A 21,366-nucleotide genomic window follows, 5' to 3' on the forward strand; every position below is an offset into this window, starting at 1 on the left:
TCCTGTAAACTGGTGAGTGACTGGAAGGCAGCAGGGTTGATGGATGTAATATTATTATCATCCAATCTCAGTATCAAGAGGTTAGAGAGTCCCTGAAACATGTTGTCTGTCAGTGTTGTTAGTTTGTTAGACTCCATATTAAGCTCTTTAAGTTGCACCAAAGGCACAAAAGCCCCGTCATCTACATGAGTTATTGCATTAACAAACAGAGCCAAATCTGTGAGATTTGTTAGATGGTAAAAATCTGTTCTGTGTATTTTTTGGATATTATTGAACCCTAGGTCTAATGATTTAATGTCTCTGGGAATGTCATCTGGTACGCTTACCAGACGACCATATCTACAATCCACTGAAACACCAGCAGAGACATTGTCAGAGTAAAGAATAGTGCAGTCTTTCATGAAGTAAGCCAGTATGGGATTAAGATGAAGCAAGAACAACAGAAATAAGAAGGAGAAACAATGGCAGCTTCCTGTCTGTAGCATCATGGCTGTCTTCAGGGTCAACTGTCAGGTACTTTTGGTGGAGTAATTCTGCTGTGGACACTGGTTGGTGACAACACTGTTCAGCATTGATGATCTAAAGAGGATACAACAGTAAAACAGTTACAGTACACATGTAAGCTTTTATTTGATCTGTAACTCTACATAGATTCTACATCTATATCCAACATGTCTCATGTTTGCTTTAAAGGATCATCCACATCATGTGTGGACAGACTTGTCCCATGTCATTGTCATTTGGGACTCACCATCTTGTTCATAACTGAACAAGATTTAAAATTGTTGGTTATTCGAATGTTAACTTTCCACCAAAGCCGTACACTACACAGATTAATTTAAAAGGTTATAGAGAACCCTGCAGTGGTGGTTAAAGTACCAATTATTTCCACCGGGTCTCATATATCCACCGGGGGTCTGACCCCATTTTGCACAAAATAAACGCCTGTCTCAAATAAACGCCAGGTTCATTTAAGCGCCTGGTCCATTATTTGCAATTAATATTATCCTGATTTGGTTTCATGTAAGAGCCCGGGCCATTATTTGCCATTTATTTTATCTTTGTTTGGTTGTTTGGTATTATTTGCTATTTATTTAACTTAACTGGTAATTTATGTTGCATGGCAGTGGTGCGCTGAAAACAGCAAATCTCCAAGCTCACAGCATGTCGCGACGCACCGCGCTCGCCGGTACCAGGCAAGCAGTCTGCTGCTCCCTCTGTTAAATATGGGGTGCCATGATCCCCCCCCCCCCCCCCCCCCATATAACATGATTATATACTATTATGAATATACTAGGAGGAAGATTTTTTCATAAGCTTCAGAGTCCAGAGCCTGTCCAGCTGCAGTGTGCTGGAGTTAATTGGTATTTAACCTACAGTAGATTTGCACTTTTGCTGGCTGATGTAATGACTTATTTTGGAGCAGTATAAACATTTTTAAAAGGCTTTCATATACTCTTGATATTTTTTTCAAATGAGATTTGTCCTAATAGATTGAAATGTGCTCAGTTTGGTGGCTATACATAATTCCAATAAATAAACAGATCAATTAATTTTCGGATTGAATAGGTCTATTTTTTTCCAAAAAAACTTCCTTACAAAGTAACAAAAACATGAAAACAAGTGACCAAGATGTATCTGTATAAAATAAATGTTATAGAATGTCTATGAACATTTTTGATAACGTTCTCTATAACTCACTGTATCGTTTAAAGCCCTCCTCAATGTACTAGGGTAACACTACAGTCGTTTTTGATTACGTTGTGGCTTTCACTTTTTTTGGAGCGGTGAAGCCGGCTCCCAACAAATGACTTTGTCTGTCTGTCCCTATGTTCCTATTAGTAAGAACTTTGACCCACTTTGACCGAGTGGCGCTGTAGCTGGACCGCCCAGAGCCTTGTATTAGAGGGAGTCGCGCCACTCCCGTTCTACCGTACCATACCGTACTGTACCGTACCCTACCGTTCCTCTCTCTCTCTCTCTCTCTCTCTCTCTCTCTCTCTCTCTCTCACTCTTTAAAATGAAATGTTCAAAACATTAGTTCAGTTAAATTAAGTCCCCTCACATCTATATATACAAATACATCCTGCACATAATTCTACAATCATTCAAACTCCTAACTCTGACTGGGGAGGGAGTCTGGGAGATAGGTGGGTTATTGCTACTGATCATTATATCCTGAGATAAAATAAAGGTTGTTATGTATGCGGTCAAAATGGTATGATGTGGCACAGTAGTGGCGTTTCCATAAAGCCTCTAAATGCGCATTAACGGCATATTCGCAAAAATCTTTTTATGGAAACACTTCAAAATGCGAATAAACTTTTATAATCCGCAAAAATTATTATCCGCTTGGAGGGGTCGGATTTTGAGGCTTTATCGAATAAACTAAATGCGCATTTGTGAATGGAAACGGGTCAGACAATAAATGCGAATACATTATGACGTTCTGGGTCCATATCGTCCTCCAACTTAACACTTTCCCCTGCCGCTTAACGTCCATTGTATAGCGTTTATAGCCCACAAAACAAACTGGTTGTTTGTTACACACGGAGTGACATGGACCGTGTGTAAATTCCTCCCGTTTTCACCAAGGGTTAGCCATCCGTGGCTAACCCTTCCTCATCACACAGTGTTGTGTGCCAAAAGTGGCCGATCTACAAGCTCACAGCAGCTCGCATCCGCGTCTCCGCGCCGCGTTGTGAGCTTGCAGATCGGCCACCTTCCAGAGGACGCTGAAACTTGCAGGATGAGCACTGTGCAGCGACGCGGCCGTGGTTTTCCTGGTGAACCTGAGCGCAAGGGTGGGGGAACACACCATGATGGAGAGGTTATACAGCTTTATGTATTGAGAGGAACTCTTGCCAATTTCGTAAGAGACTCGTCGCCAATTGTAAGATCTTGAAAAGTTTTTTGGGGCCATGATGATTGCTAACGCCTTCTTCCCACTACTAGACAGCGACCGAGTCAAAGCAGTTAGACGTGCAGTGCTCAGGTTCGGTCTGAAAACTCATGCGAGCGTCGCTAATTCGAATGACACCCGCAAATGGAAACATGCTAAATTCGCTTTGTCTTAATGCGTATTTCTGATAATTCGCTTCCCTAATTCGAATAAGTTTATGGAAACTTGGCTAGTGACTATCAAGAAAATGAAAATATGGCACTTCATCAATAGGTTGCAGACCTCTGTACTTAAAATCCACTGCATACACTTATATACACACAAAGAATGTTAAGAGCTAGAAGTTAAATCTTAGACTTTTATTATATAACTTTCCAGGATGAATGAATTATAACAGTGAATCCTACCTGAACTCCTAAACGTCAGAGACAAGCATCCCTCCAGTGTTTTACTCAGACAGGAATGAAGTCCATTTGACCACAGCTCAGATACACCTCAGACATCACATGAAATATATACATATAAAATGAAATATAAGTAGTGGAAGAGGAAGCACCCTAAAAATGCAGAAACGCTTCACTTCACTTCACTTCACTTTACTGGAACTATGACAGAAACTATCAATTGGTGTAAACAACAAGACACCACCTTACTTGACCTACTGTAGCCTCGAACAACATGCAGTTTTATGTAGGTAAGGTTAAAATGTAATTTATATTAGGTTATTTAGACCTCAATTACCTTTTAATGTATTAAACTGTTTAGATTAATGCAAGGTTCTTGGTTTACCTCATCCTACTGAGACACTCTACTGTCTCTATTTATCTGATGTATGTGTTTACCTGGCTTACTGGATAAATAGTGTCTGTTAAAGGAGCACGTTTCAACCTTATCTTACACATGGTCTTTACTATTTCTCATTATATAAGATGGCTGAAACTTCAGAAACTTGCCTACCAGACAGTGACATCATCAGTGGGGATTCCAAGCTAATAGAAAAAAAAGAAAAAAAAAGAAAACAGCATGTAGGGGCGGCAGTGGTTCAGGGGTAGAGAAACCGTCAATAGAACACAGAGGGTTCCCAGTTCGATCCCGGGCTCCCCCAGAGTTCATGTGGAAGAGTCCTCGAGCAAGACTCTGATGAGCAGGTTGGTGCCTTGCATGGTTTCCTCTGCCATGTGTGTGTGTGTGAATGGGTGAATAATGCACAATCTATGTAAAGCACCTTGGATAAAAGCACTATATAAATCACTATATAAATGCATCATTTACCTGTAAACTGCAAACTGAAACTAAAGCTGCAGGTTGAAACCACTTTGTTGGTTATGTATCTCTGAAAGATAAAGCAGATCTACACATCCTGTAGACACCAACATTTATAGTCTCTGTGGTCTGTTGAATCAGTGACATGAGCTGCTGCATGAGGCTTTTCATGTTGTCTACACCGACATGTTATTAACCTAAATAATAAATTAAACTTGTTGATCACTATAATAGTTCATTAATTTATTAACCTAAATAATAAAGAAACTTTTGATCACTATAATAGTTCATTTATTAATCTAAATAATTAATTAAACTATAATTGATCACATGAAAATAGCCTACAAGTCTTGCCATCAGATGAAGATGCAGCCTGGATTATAATACACTATTGTTCACCTTCCCAATGGGAATTCAAGCATAACGTTAATAGGAGTCAATTAATCCAATGATTAAAATTCAGTCATTAATGTATTTTTATCAATAAATCATAAAATGAGCAAATTAATAGGAATCATGAGTGAAATATGTATTTTGACAATATTAGAAGTTATCGATACAAAAAAATGGATTCTGTTACTATTGGGTATGATAAACAACATACTAAAAATTCAAGAAAAAATAACTACCGGAAAGGCAACATTTTCAAGATGGCGTCCACGATGGCTGCCGGGAGCTGAAAATGCTTATAAACTGGGTTTTAATGTGTAAAAATTCATAAAAAATCTGCACTTGGTGAAGAGTTTTAGATTTTTGGTATGGTGTTAGGTATGGGAATAAGGTTTTCAAAAACCATCGCAAACAAGTTGGGCTCGCCCCTAGTGGTCTGTTTTCAATGAATCAGATATTAGATAGGCAATTAAGAAAGTTGCCATTTATGTTAATATACCTGAGAGCAGGCAGAAAACTGAACACAGAGACATCGATAACATATTGTCACTCAGGTCCAGGCTTAGTGCAGGCGTTTCGGGCAGTATTTTGATGGAATCGTGCACTTTATGAAAGAAGCATGACATTTGGCACACAGTTAGAACATGCCATATGGAACATTTTTGGCTATAGGGGCATCGCAGATTTGTCTTGGGAAACTTGTGGGAGCCAATCAAAGTTGGGCTCTCATAGACTTTACTATAGAGTAAAATAATACAAAAAATAAATATGCTTTAAGTAGCATGTGAGGGGTCAAACTAGGTGTTTTTCGGGATTCTGAATCCAATGCAAACATTTATTTTGCAGGAAAACCATTCCTTGGGCTAAAAACGGACACCATATAAGTGATAAAAGTATGGTTTAGTGATGAGTCATCACTTTTCAACAGTTCTGTGGTGGCCGTTTCTCGGAAAGGAATGTTTTTCGTGCAAAACAAATGCTTGCATTGGATTCAGAATCCCGAAAAACACCTGGTTTGACCCCTCACATGCTACTTAAAGCATATTTATTTTTTGTATCATTTTACTCTATAGTAAAGTCTATGAGAGCCCAACTTTGATTGGCTCCCACAAGTTTCCCAAGACAAATCTGCGATGCCCCTATAGCCAAAAATGTTCCATATGGCATGTTCTAACTGTGTGCCAAATTTCATGCTTCTTTCATAAAGTGCACGATCTTTGCCTGAAACACTCCCACTAGCTGGAGAGTCTAGGCAGATTGGCTTGTGCCAGGAAATCCAGGGATGTCACATTACAGTTTATTAAGGAAAGAGTCTTCAGCTGTGGTACATGCTTGAATGAGTCTGGGTCTGGTTGTGCACCATAGGCAACATGCATTTGTTCCAAATGTTTCATATCTGGGGCTTTTCCCATACGATATGAAATGGATCATTGTATTCTATATCAAATTGTACTGTTAAACTCCTCAGGTTCTGCAGTAAGGTGCCATTATAGTTTTGCCATTGTAACTCAGGGGGAGGTGAAGATGTCATTTCTAAGTGTTTTTTATTAAAATGTAAACTAAGTGTTTCAAGTTCATCTAGTCCCTCAAAATAGTTGCTGTCCCATAGATGATAGGCAGACTTGTAACTGAATGCCATATCGAAGTGCTTGAGTGATTTCAGACTCATGAATACCCCTTTGTTGAGTGTCTCAATGTAATTTCCCTTCAGAGTTAGAACCTTTAACTCTTTAAGATGCTGAAAAACACACGGTTTGAGTACATGTATGTAGTTCTTATCTAGATTAAGGTGTGTGAGTCTGGTTAAATTTAAGAAGTCTGAGCAGTTTAAATCATTAATATGATTGGATCTCAGGACAAGGGTTTGAAGCATGGAGATACCCCAGATAGCAAAACATAATTGAAACAATGTTGTGTTTTTGGTCGAGGCTCAAGATTGAATCAACATTGATGTCCGACATTTAACAGACATCATGGTGCTCATTATGATCAACATCGAAATAATGTTGAAATTTCAATTAATCTAGACAATGAATCAATGTTGATTCAACTATGATATGATCAACATTGAAATAATGTTGAATTATCAACGTTGATTCAACGTTGCATTATACATTGAAACAATGTTATTAAAAGGGCCATTTCAGCACTTTTTTCAACCTTCCTCTGTATGTTCTTAAAGGAGTAGTTCACCCCCAAAATGACATTTTCTATTGATTACTCATGCCATGGAGACTTGAGTTCAATAATATCTTTGAGTTTTTGTCGCATTCCTAAGACAATAATTTGATTACAATAAATATTGATTGATTCTGGATGCATCTAGAATCAATGGGGATACATTTACTATATTCTTTTTGTCCTAGGAATGCGACAAAAAAACACAAAAAATATTATTGAACTCAAGTCCCCATGGCATGAGTAATCAATAGAAAAAAAGTCATATTGGGGGTGAACTACTCCTTTAATATGCCTCAAATAATGCCAAAATAATCACTTTAATATGTATTTTATGAAGTTCCACAGGGAGAATCCCAAAGCCCATCTAGTGACATCATGCCATATGCCTGAATGGTAGTGATGTCACTGATGGACGACCAAGTTTACCCCTGCAGAACTTCAACACCAAATAGTCAAGTGATTATGTGTGGCTTAAATGAGGCATATTAAAAACAGAAGGTTAAAAAATGCTGAAATGGTTCATTAAGTATGCTTACTGCAGTGGTTCTCAACCTTTTTATACAAAGACCCCACTTTATAGGAACACTTTTGGGGACCCCAAACTTGATTATTATTATGCGATTAAAGGTGAATATTCAAATATGATGGGAACTTGCAGATCAGCTATTTGGAAACATAATCCTTTTAAGAAACCAAGGTTGAGAACAACTGCTTTACTGCATTCTCTATGAACAAAACAAACAGACAAAGTATTCATTCAGTCATTTATTCAAGATTTCACATTTTAGCACAACAATATTTTTTCCTGCCTTCAATCAACATGACCGAAACTCACAGTTTTCAAATGATCCAACTCCCATGAAACCCACTGGCCTCAAACTCCAAACCATTTGTCCTTTGGCCTTTCTTTCCTTCTACCCCGCCATTCCTCTCTGGTGCGTAACACAGCTACTTCTGCAGTGCATCCTGGTATTGCAGTTCAGTCAACTTGCATTCAAATTTACGAACAGCCGCTGGGGAAAAAGAAGAAACAAGAATTGACACACAGTCAATATAAAATCTGTGGATTGGTGTGTTGACGTTAGTGTAAAAAAAGTTTGAAAAAAATTTTTTTTGAAAAAAAAAAAAAAATTGAAAAAAAAAAATAGAAAAAAAAAGTTTAGGTCCAAAAATGTGTTAAAAAATCGACCTGATGGTGGCGCTATATGGGACAGATCCATGTCGATGAGATAAGTGTAGACATACTGTGTAGCGATTTGTGTGATTTTAGGGCAAAAACTGTAGGAGCAGTATTCAAAAATGTGTTTTAAAAAAATTGGCGGGGGTCCCTGGAGCTGCGGGGGTCCCTGGAAGGGTGGAGGTTGTGGATTGGCAGACAAGGATTGTGTATGGAAAATTTCACATGGATAGGGGCAAAAAAGTGTGATGTGACGTGACGTGACAGACAGACTGACAGACAGACAGGCGGTGGAGGTTTTCATAGTAACTGCGACCTGACGGTCGCAATTATAATCATTAGTATTGTTTATTTTAATTATTATTATTAAGGAACTCTAAAAATCTCAGTTGGAACTGTTACCCCAGTGACCCGATGCTGGATAAGCGGTTGAAGATGGATGGATGGATGGATGGATTATTTTAGAGTAAGCTACTTTATTTACCATTATTGTGTACTCCGCCACATGGGGAGCAATCTTCAATTCAATCTTCAATTCAAAGAAGCTTTATTGGCATGAGAACACAAACGTTTACACAGTGGTGGAAAAAGTACCTACATTTTTATAATTAAGTAAAAGTATCAATTCAATTCTGCAATGTAGAATCACTCTGTTACAAGTAAAAGTCCAGAATTAAAAATGTACTTGAGTAAAAGTACAAAAGTATTGGTATCCAAATGTACTTAAAGTACCAAAAGTAAAAGTACAAAATGTTTGAAAATAGCAGATCTACAAGCTCACAACGCGTCGCACCGCAATGCGTTGTGAGCTTGTAGATCGGCTATTTTCAAATAGCCTTGGTATAACATAGGGCTAAAGTGGTTTATGTATGTTTTCTTTTCAAATCTTTTTTTATTAAGGTACAATGTCACAATGAGGCAGGTATAGTGATGGCACCCCAAATCACATTCCAATCACAACAATCATTGGTACAAAATAGCACAGGATCTGAGGCGATCACGGTACGTACACATTCAGTTGTAAGGAAGAGAAACCCTGCCCATAAGAGATAATAAAAGAAAACATTTTCTCCCCATATACCCAATTTAGTGTCAAGCCAATTCCCCCATCCCCATACTCTACTTTTGACCTATCCCTGCTAATCCCCACAGTAGCCATTGGGAGGGTGAAGACAACAACGGGTCTCCTCCGATACCCGATCCGTCATGCCACCATCTTCTTTTCACCTGACATTAAGGAGCTTCACCAGGGGGGCGTAACGCATGTGGAGGTACACGCTATCCTCCCCGGTTCCACCCCTCTCTGAACAGGCGCCCTGACCACTGTGGGAACCGTTAATGCAGAGACAAAATCCGTCTCTCCTCCCCAATCGACTTCCCTCCCACGAACACAGCCAATTGTGTTCGTTGGAGCGCCTGGCCAAGCCGAATGCACCATGAAAGTAGCGTTCCATGGTGGTGGACAGGAAGTTTAACCTGCCCACTGTAATATAATTCTTTAAGCATCATACTTATACTAATAATAATATAATAAATTGAATTCTGAGAGGGTGGAGTGCAATGAAATACAACATTTATTAACAATATATTCAAGAGCTCTGAGACAACACCCGTGCAGAGTGTTGCCTCCTGTTTCTCAGGCATGGTCCCATTATATACACTGACAGGAATACAGGAATACAGGAATAGCAGGGGTAAATCAGAGACATCCATATAAGGCTTTAGTCAGGAACAGTTAGATGACAGGACACGACATTCTGGTGACAGGTGAGGGAGTGCCTCACTCCATGGTTGGCCTGAAGCTTAGAATATAAATCCTGACACGCCACTATGTGAATGACATGACTCTTCTGGTTACTTTAGAAACAAATTAGTAGTTACATTTATTTAGAAATCTATCACATTCCCTCCTTAAATGTAATGAGATTTGTTTTCCATCTGCAGGAGGATCGAAAATCAGTTTTGAAACACATTTTCATCTGGTAGGGGCGAAAACCACTTTCTTGGTAAAATTCCATCCTACGACCCTCAGTCTTTTGAGCGATCACTTCGTAAAGCCAGCATTTTGTTTGTGTATGTGTTTCTCCTGCACTCTTCTCCACTTGAATGACTGAGTCCCTTCCTCATAGCAGTTTGTTTGACAGCGTCCTTCATAGTGGATGGGATGCAAGGCAGTTAGGGTATGTCCCTTGCACAGTTCCATCATCTCATCTGGTTGGGATGCAAGGCGGCAATTCCATGGTGATTTCCCAGACATCTTTTTGGTTTCCATACATCTCATTTTTATGGCTCCGTCTCATCTTTCATGTATGGTTTAATTTATTGGATTTCACAAACTTGAAATAGAAAGCTCAGCACCAAGGGTTATGACGTCCTATACTAGAATATTTTTTTTAATCTATACAGCCATCAACATTCTGTATTTTCCAACATGGCAATGGGGAGCATTTATCAATTTGTAGTACAAAATGGTCATAAATAGTTCAATAATGAATGATATCTTATATTTTTACATACCTTAATGTGTGGAAGTATTTTCTTACCATAGGGTTTAGATATATTTGACATATCTTTCCTTCCATTTTTTCCATTGTTAGGAGTGTTCCTTTACCATATTGACTCAATGTTTTTGGAAACATTTTGACATCTCCTGTAATTACATTTCATCTTCCCAACGACATTCCATAGCATAGACATGTTGTTATGGGTTTAGTTAGTTAGTTAGTTTGTGTTAACCACACATACAGTATGTTGGGAAGAAAGAATAAATCTGTTAAAACATTCACTAAATGATTCGTGGGAGAAAATCTTTCGTTAGACAAATCCAATAATATATTTCATTTCCGTCCAAAATGCGATGAAACTCAGGATCCCTATAGAGAAATCAAAAGTATAGTTAGCATGACTTTTCTTTCACCTTCAAAGGTGACAGCCATCACATGTTTAAATATAGGTCCCTATAGTGCATTCACCATTATTTCCCAACAGACCAGTGATTCTCAAAAAACACTGTCCCATTCATTCCCATACATATTATTATATACCCGGGTATCAAACAATCATATTAGACTTACACTCTTTGGTGGTTCAGGCTTGTAGTTTTCCATACTGTATTTCCAATGCATGTCAACTGGTCATGTTCCTCTGGCACTATAAACCCAGCAGGGGTTCCTCTAGAAACTGAACCTGAAATTGTACTAGCCAATCTTATAAATATATCTACTAGAGAAAACTACTAGAGACAACAATTCTGAACTACTAATAGCCTAGCCTAATAATCCTAAAAAACGAATTCTTCTTATACGAATTCTTCTTATACTTCTTTTAAATCTTATACTTCTTTTAAAATCCATATTACCCAATCCTAAAAAACGAATTCTTCTTATACGAATTGGTCTTTCTAACTGAGCATGACCTACAGTAAAGCTCACAACAGCAACAACCTGTTGGAGCAGGGAGATACAAATACATATAAACACCCCCCCCCCCATGAGGCTACTGCAGGCAGAAGGAAGGAGGAATAGATAACTGAGCAGGCAATGATCAGCTGACTGCCACGTCAACTGTGACGCAAGACTGGTGTAGTAGCAGTGTATCAGAAACCGAATGCAACCGCATTGACCCATTTGTCGCGGGCTCCATTCATTAAACTCCCAGGAACTACATGGATAGTGCTTATTAGTTAAATAAGAGGGTCCAATTTGCTAACAAAACGCTATCCCCTCAACACTGATTATTTCCGTCCTTAGAAACCACCGTTATTTATTCCCTATTAACTAAAATAGAAGTAGACAACAACCAGTTCACTGGTTTAAGCCCGCAATTGACTTAACAACATAAATACTAAACTCCACACTGACTTTCCTATGTATAGAGACATATATTTTTTTATAGAAACACATATTTTTTCCTAGAATCATATACCCTCCTTATGTACATAAACATATATTTCACCCTAGCATCATATATTATTTTCCTAGGCACAGGACTCTCCCCTTATTTTATGTAGGAAATTGGTACAATTCAATATTGCCTATCTGCTTTTGCAATGTACTGTACTATTTTAACAAGTTTCAACATTACTCCTATAGATATCCTATGAGTGGATTTAGTACCTCCAAACTCAACTCCCTGTACAATCCCCTTTCAATCTCGAATCCTAAATTACAGACATTATTTCGACCTTGTCCACTAATGTTACTTGAAGACGACACTGTTCCTATCCAGCTATTCTCGTTTACCCTTGTGTGACACAAGCTTGAACTGCTGAACTGAACCCCCTCAGACCTTAACGGTCAGTGGCCACACCTGTTGTGATTTAACCCAAAAATAAAACACTATTTTTGCTGCCTGCCTGTATTTTTGGCTACCACAGAGTTAGACAGTATCCACACACTAGTAGGTTAACTAAAACAGCTTTAAACTTTGCTCGAGTACGCATGTCAATACACTTAAAAACACCATTATTTTTTTCTATTTTAGTCATTAGTCCCAAGTTAAACTAGAAAGATGCCAAATGTCCATTGAACTCCTATAGTTCCTCACGCCTGCATCACTCCTAGGTTATGCTTACGTATAGGTCTTTGGATTATTTTAGAAATGTCTCTTTTTTTTTTTTTTTTTAGAGTTGGAAGAGAACAGGAGAATATGTTATTGGCTTATTTTAAACACAAGTTAAAATGTAGGCCCTGCTCTCTTATTCAGAATATATTGGCAACAAACAATCTGACTCAGATATCCCTGTTGTTTTCTTAATCCCATGTCATATTTTAGACCAGTGGTTCTCAAACTTTTTACGCCAAGTACCATTTCATAAAATACTTGGTCAGAAGTACTACCTGTAGTATAATATAAATATTTCACTCTATTTATATATTTTTCCTTATTTATCTTTTTTGGAAACTCCGTTGAGTATCACCATCATTCAGTCATTGGAATTCTTGCAGTCCCAAAATGTCATTTGAGTAACATTCTCAGTGTCATGTTGTCCCCAGTCCAACACGTGTTCCCCCGATGCGGAACTAGTCCATATTGATGACCAGACTTGTCAATGTGATTGCATTTGCCCTCTCCCAGTATAGCCCCAAGCGACCGGTGAACCTCTGATGGACATGCAGTAAGCAGAGTAAAGGATTTCCCCTAGGTCTATGTTTGAAAACCTGGCTTCTCCCAATATGATAAAACAAGACAACCACACAATGTCTTTACACTAATGCTACGATCATCATTATCATCAGTATTCCGGTATTTAATTATAATTTCAATGATAATGCATAAGTAGTAAATGTCATGCATTCTTACAAGTACTTTACAGTTACACAGAATCTTCCTTAAAGCAATTCTGTCAATACTTTTGCCATGAACAGATAGTGTTCACCCGAACAGTTGCTGTGAGATAATTGTTACACCTATTCTTTAGGTTCTTCCGCATAGGCCCACTGTAAAGTTTTCTCAAATCCTTGAATTCAATTCTTACTTCTCCCTTTTAAGTTTCTTATCTGTGCTTTGCGGACACTGCCGTTGTGTATCTGTCCCATTAATGACAGGCACAAAAGTAGATAATATTATGTCTATTTGCATATGGGAAAACCCAATGTATATTGGATATCTTAACTTCACAATATTAACTGTACTTATCTGTATATTTGCACATGGGAAAACCCAAATATATTGGATAATTTTCACTTTACATTGAACAATATAAACTTCATGCATTTAATCCTATTATAGCGTTGTCTGTCAGTTTATTCTCCTTAGATACATTTTTATGTTACCTCTAGTATTAAACACATGGGTGATACTTGGAACTAGGCCTATAAACAATCAGTTAGTTTATCCTTTCTCAAATAAATTGTCATGTCACTGCTTAGACTACAAAATAAACCAGCTCTCCGAGCACTGCTCTTTACACAAGCTGAAGCAGAGATGCGAAAATACACTGACAGATTGGCAACTCTTTTTTTTTTCTATTCTATTCTATATTAGGAAAAATTTCACTGAACCATTTAACTTCTCGTATGTGGCACCTTGCATAAGCTAGAGTATAGATCACACCACCACTTTGCTTGAGTTAAGATTGAATCAGATGAACATTTTGTTTTCTTTTTTTTTTTTTTTTTTTAATAAAATGAATAAAAGTTTTAGCCAACTATATATATTTTGTACTGACTGTTTATATTTTGCCCATAAGTCCTGACCCCTTAATCCTTCTCCGATCTACAAAAATAATAACCTGACAACAAGCTGACAATAGCCTATTATAAATGTTCATTAGTTTATACAGTCATTTTTATCTTCTTGACAACATAACAGCTAAACTGTAGATTAAAGCATTCATGCTTTGACAAGCTTTCCTTCAGTTCACTGGCTGAAATACAATCTTTCCCAATGAGTGTACAAAAACAAGGAAAATATAAGACGTCCCTTTTCCCTATACCGACATCGTTTCCCACAGCCCCTAACTGTCACTACTGTTAAAGTATGGCACCTGTTCCTAAATGTTCCTTTATTCTACACTGTCCTACAAGCCGAAAGATCGTAGACAAAAATAGCATAATGACAATCACAGCCTAAGCTGTTTTACAATGAACTATTAAACTCTACTTCAAAACATGTCTGTAGTGTGATTCTTACCCACAAATTCAGCCCTTAATTCCTTCCACAAAGCAATGCCAACCGATTATACTAACAATTAAGAATAGGTTGCTACCCAACCTTAATTTAACCCTGGTAAAGTCATACCAACCAACAAGCATTTAACTCTAAGTTAAACTCTAGAGGTCAACCCAGACTCATCTGATCCTCACATAAATATAAATACATCCCTTAACTTTTAAACATCACTGTTTACCAAACAATGGGATTACTCTGTCACAACTATAGCCTAGTTTCCAATCACTGCAGCTACAGTATACATTCACTATGTTCTACTTAAATATTAAGACAAAATTAAGCCTTTGTAACCATTCCAATCAATGTTCTCCAACATGCCTTGAAAACAGCTGATCTACCGTTCTGCTAGAACAGACTCACAAGTTTACAATGGTCTACTCTCATGGGTTTTCCCTGACCCCAACGTGTCCCTGGGTTTTAGATTTAAATCAAATAATGTCTATTTAATTGTGCCGAGGTTTCCTTTGCTGTATGATTATGCAAGCGTTGACGCACGAGAACAATCGTCTCCTCAATGTAGGCCTATACGCTTCTTCGTATCGCCAACGCTACTAAAATAGCCAGCAAAGGAACCCTTGCCTGCTGTGACCCTGTATCTCATTTAAAAATAGCAGACCTACAAGCCCATAGCGCAGCGCATTTCACCGTGCTGTCAGCTTGTAGCTCCGACGGGTCCGTGAAGTGAAGTGAGCAGAAAGAACGTTTCCGGTCTGAGAGACGGCAGAAATATGCCAGGCTCCAGCCTTCAAACTAAAGGTGCAGTACATAATGTATATTATAGCCGGCTTTAGGGATACTCTTATTCTTAAGAGACCAGCGCCGGAAGCCTTATTTCTGCTAACGCTATTTCTGCTCATTTCACATAGGCGCTCTGTCACCCCCCCACCGCGCGTAACTGTTGTACGGCGAGAATAGAACGTAACAGAAGCAGACAGCTGCCGTGTCAGACAGACTCACAAGAGTTTGACAGGTCATAGACCTCAATTAATTAGGTATTGTTGTAGCTTTACCACTTTAGACAAATAATAATGTGTAATTTGTAGTTTTATAGGCTTAAATTATAGCCTAAAATCTTTCTTTTCCCAGCTGACCATGGTGGTCGTGGATTCTTTATTACCAATCAACGGAACAGTTTCTTTATTTCAGATATATTGATCGCTCGACCACGACTGACTAGTTATACAAGGTAACGGACTCTCCCGTCCGCCTGGTATTTGATATAGGCCGAAAATGCATTTCCTTACATTCACGGCCTCACATTCACACCCCCAGCAGCTCGAGACTTATGCTTTCACAAAAAATTTAAGGTCAAAACCTATATTTAGTCTACCCAATGTCTTAATGACATAAGACCTTCTCCCAGGCCATTTTAACCCAGCGAGAGAAAAGAAAAGATAATACCGATTCCTATTTTGGTTCTGGTTTCAACTACCCACTTCTAGTTGATTATCATAAATGCATAATTAATATCATTACCATGTAATATATTCAATTCCTACTATAATATCATTACCATGTAATATATTAAATTCATATTATATTATCCCCCTTTTGTGAGCAGCTATCACAGGATTGCCTATGGATGTTCGAAGTCACCCCAAAATACAGTAGGCATATCCAGAAAGATGCTCACAACACATTGAACTTACAACATAGTTATTTAACAACCAAGTCTGGCTTTCATAGTTAAACATTACACGTCTGGTTACATCTTATTTACGTCTTTTAACGTCTTGTCTTTCACGAAGATTCACTCGCCCACGTGCGGCGTCCTAGAGAATATTTCGTCATGCAATATTCTATACCGAGATGATTATTGCCGAAAGGCGATTCCCCAATCGATAATCATTCGTCCCCTGAGTTACTGTTTTTTTCCCTTAAACAGAACTCTTAAGCTATATAGTAGCTTTCACCCCGAATTACACGGGTACTGTACGTTCAAACAGTATTCTTCCGAGATACGGTAGATACCTTCTATACATGCAAGGCATCTCTCTATTAAATTTTGTTCATGCAAGTATGACAGCCGCATTTTAAATGTCTTGACCGTCCCTGGGTAGGCCTACATGCAATGCCCATGACCACGTCTGGCCTTTTAAAATATTGCATATCACGACACTTCTCACCCTCGGTTAAGTTCGACCGGCGATCCCTGTCCGTCAGCTGCTCTGAATCAATAGCCAGTGTGTCCTGTACAGAAAAAGAGAAAAGCTGACAGACAGATTATGCCGGTCCCACCAGAGTCGCCACTGTAATAGAATTCTTTAAGCATCATACTTATACTAATAATAATATAATAAATTGAATTCTGAGAGGGTGGAGTGCAATGAAATACAACATTTATTAACAATATATTCAAGAGCTCTGAGACAACACCCGTGCAGAGTGTTGCCTCCTGTTTCTCAGGCATGGTCCCATTATATACACTGACAGGAATACAGGAATACAGGAATAGCAGGGGTAAATCAGAGACATCCATATAAGGCTTTAGTCAGGAACAGTTAGATGACAGGACACGACATTCTGGTGACAGGTGAGGGAGTGCCTCACTCCATGGTTGGCCTGAAGCTTAGAATATAAATCCTGACACGCCACTATGTGAATGACATGACTCTTCTGGTTACTTTAGAAACAAATTAGTAGTTACATTTATTTAGAAATCTATCACACCACCCAGACGCCCCAATACTGGACTGCCACCGGGTCCCAAAAGGCAGCCCCCAGACATCAGAAATTAAAAGAAAAAAAAAAACACATAAACATAATAGGTTATATAATCCCAGAGGGAAGGTGCTATGTGTCGACATATCTATCCAAAAGGTTAAAAGAAATAATAATAATGTCCATGAGTCAGTTGTAAAATAGAGAGAGGCTGCTGTTATAACCAAAAAGAAAAAGTAACAAAAGTAGTAGTGATACCACCTCCCAACCGGCAGAGGCAGTGTAGAGCCATTGTCGAGCGAGGTTCAGAGTTCAGAGTTCACAGTTTGGTCCATCCTGTCAGAGGCGCCACAATGGCGGCCACTGACCAAAAACAAACAACCAACTCAGGCTATCAGCATATTAAAGCCACATAGTAGGAAGATGAAGTATAAAAACAACGAAAACATGTCGAGAAGTCTCGACTACAATCATGTCATCATAAAGTGCAAAGCATTCGATCGCTCTCTAACGCTTAACTAAACCGCCGTAACGTAATCGTCATGTACGGAGAGAAAGAAACAGCGCATATTAGCATACCACAGGCACAATAGAATTTGCCGTAAACAAAATACCTAATTGAGTAAACAAGTGGTTCGCATTAACCGTTGGAACGGACATGTCTACATACGCCGTTTGATCATATAATGTCAGTCAGAAAAAGGTTGCATATTTACGTTAGAAAAGGAAATAGGAAAATTAAAGAAAGAAAAACCCCCCTGTTAGCATGTACTAGCTAGCTAGCCAACCCCACACACTATCGACCATTCCACAAGCTACTGTAAAACAATACAAATAAATAAAAAGTGGCGTAGCAAATAACACAAGTCAACCCCATCTAAACATTTACTTAATACTGTAGTATCAACTGTGGAGTACGAGAGATCGACCATATATGTGTGTATAAAAATAAAAAAGTAGAAAAATAAATAAACAATTACTGGAGGATATATAGCATGTTAGCATGTGTTAGCTGGCCAAGCAAGCCAGTACAATGTACTTCTACAGTCCCTTCTCAAACCGATGCGGTCGAAGTTGAAGGCGATGTCCCCTCGTTCTGCCCCTGGTTCTTCTTCAAAAAGTCTGCGGCTGTTTATGTATGTTTTAAACTTTAGTTATTGATGTAGATTAGCATTATTGGGCTAAATGTAAAGACGCTACGCTGCGCCAACCGTGAATTCAACACAATTTGCTCCGTACGTCTACACAAACGGTCAGATTACAAAGATAAATTGCTTAGTGAAGGCTCACGGATGTCACCATAGGGTACGCTCCAGCAGAATGTCCCGTAATGATCGTATTATTTTAAGAGGAGCATTTTAATCCGTTCGGTCGTCGTTTCCTTCAAAAGGTATTAATGTATCTAAGTGCAGTACACCTCGCAACCGATGGGGTCGCATGGCTGAAAAACAACAGAAAATGACGTCTGATCGGATTAAAATGCTGTTTATTAAACAATACGAAAGATACAGGTAATTCTGCTTGAGCGTACCATACTGTGACATCTGTGAGACTTCAGTAATAGTCCAGTCATTTTAGGGTTAGACCTAGAACAAATTGCAATAGTAGCAAACTCAACTGATTTTGTATCCTCATTATGTCCTTAGTGAGGGAAAAAAAGTCCCAAGGAATCCCACCGGGGCAAAGTTTTGAAAACAACCTATCTACCTTCACTTACTATACACTACAATATAAAGGAAAAAATGACTGAAAAAAATCTGCTTTAAGTGGGATGTGAGGGGTCTAACTAGGGGTTTGTCATCATGCTGAATCCATTGCAGGCATTTGTTTTGCACAAAAAACATTCTGTGGGCTAGAAATGGCCTTAGAAAACAATACACGTATGGGTGCGTTTTCATGTTAGTCGGAGGCCTTAGGGTTTTTTTTCTCGTGCTAATCAGTCTAAAAGTTCAAAATTTTGCACAGATGTAGCCCAGGGCATGCTCTAATGATTTAGCTAGGGCGCCCGAGTCTGCAACATTCGGGGTCGCCACAGCGGCCAAATCAAGTTGGGCTCCCATCGACTTTAGTGATGAAAAGTAATGAGTCATCACTTTTCAGAGTTTTGTTGGTGCTGTGGCGACCCCGAAGGTCGCAGACTCGGGCGCCCTAGCTAAATCATTAGAGCATGCCCTGAGCTACATCTGTGCAAAATTTTGAACTTTTAGACTGATTAGCACGAGAAACAAAAAACCCTAAGGCCTCCGACTAACATGAAAACGCACCCATACGTGTATTGTTTTCTAAGGCCATTTCTAGCCCACAGAAAGTTTTTTGTGCAAAACAAATGCCTGCAATGGATTCAGCATGATGAGAAACCCCTAGTTTGACCCCTCACATCCCACTTAAAGCAGATTTTTTTTCAGTCATTTTTTCCTTTATATTGTAGTGTATAGTAAGTGAAGGTAGATAGGTCGTTTTCAAAACTTTGCCCCGGTGGGATTCCTTGGGACTTTTTTTCCCTCACTAAGGACATATTGAGGATACAAAATCAGTTGAGTTTGCTACTATTGCAATTTGTTCTAGGTTTGGCCTAATTTTGGCCTAAAATGACTGGACTATAAGCACTTTATCTTTGAAATATGAACGTTTTTGTAGACGTACGTAGCAAATAGGTTTAACTGCTCAACACGAGGTTGAAGTGAATTTATTACACACCGTGACTCGTGCGTTAGCCTGCAGCTAGCGCTAGCTAGCGTTAGCCTGCAGCTAGCGCTAGCTAACGTTAGCGTTAGCCGTTAGCCACACATCCAGAATAGTCTAATATAAGTCAATTTTCCAACGGCGAGTGAACGATTGCATTCCTTGTACTTCATGGATTTTTTCCCCCTGGCTGTCAATGTTTTTATTGTTCAAAAAGAAAACGTTCTGAACGTTAAAACTAGATAGTTTTACGATCATGACAATGTGACAAACGGAACGGATCCTTTTTTTCCAAACTCGAGAAGAAGAACAGCGCAAGGCCGCTCCCAGAGCCCTAGAATGGAGAGTTGCGTGTCCGCGGTGACACCACTCTCTGATTATACTGCTCTGGCCGCTCCCAATCATGAAACTAGCTTGGATACCATGTGACATGCGACAGCCAATCGGCAAATAGGTCGCCTAGGTCCCCTGAATGTCTCAAGGCAATGTACTCTGTTTAATGTAATCTGTTACCACAAATTTAAAAACAAACACCCATACACATGCACAGGTTATAAAGCAGCAGTGTGGGCATGTTCCATTCCAAAGTGACATAAAATGTCCAGTGTGTCCTATTTAGTGTATTAGATTTTCAGGCAGCACGTAAGACAACCCCATCTCACACTAATGCTCGTAAAATGAGAGATCAGAGATCTCCATTATGTCCATTCATTTATTAGTGAATTCTCACCATTCAATTGAATGGGGAAATTAAGACGTAATTCATTTGCAAGTGTGCCTTGAATCACAGCAACCACACTTGCAATTTCTGTCAAATTGTTAATTCCGTTGTAAAGTAGTAAACCTAGTATTTTTAGGTGCAGACTCACCAACATGCAGGCGTGTGTCCTCGAAGGCCCTCTTCGGTCCCTTCCTCGCCCAGTTTAAGATGCAGGCCTGACTGTGTGTTGGTCATCGTAGACAGCATTTGCCTGATCATACTTTCTTGAGTTGATCCCTCCGACTTACAGTAACAGATTAGATAGAAAATGGTTAGTGAGCTAAAGTGTACTGTGTGCCCTGTCAATTGGACAGTATTTTAAGTGTAAATGTAATGAATTTTATGAACTTTTTATTACCTCTAAGAAATGGTTAGTGTGACATTTGCTTCACCTCCACGAGTAGCTCTGTAAAAATCCTGGTGTTTTTGTTGGCAGCAATGTCTTGAAGAAAAAAATTATTGGGTTTACATTACATTTTCAATTTAGAATAACACTATACAACTCACTGATAGCGTTTGCGCCCCTAACTTTTAGTAACCATTAAGTACTTAACTTTTAAGCCTAACCAACACAGTTACAAATTACATGAAAAAACATGACAAAGACTGTAAAGTTTTTTTTAATGCAGAGGGCATCAGTAAGTTTAAGGAATGTATCAGAAAATGATAACTTGCCTT

Source organism: Nannobrachium achirus, assembly GCF_963921795.1.
Source record: "Nannobrachium achirus genome assembly, chromosome: 17".
NCBI classification, from domain to species: Eukaryota; Metazoa; Chordata; class Actinopteri; order Myctophiformes; family Myctophidae; genus Nannobrachium; species Nannobrachium achirus.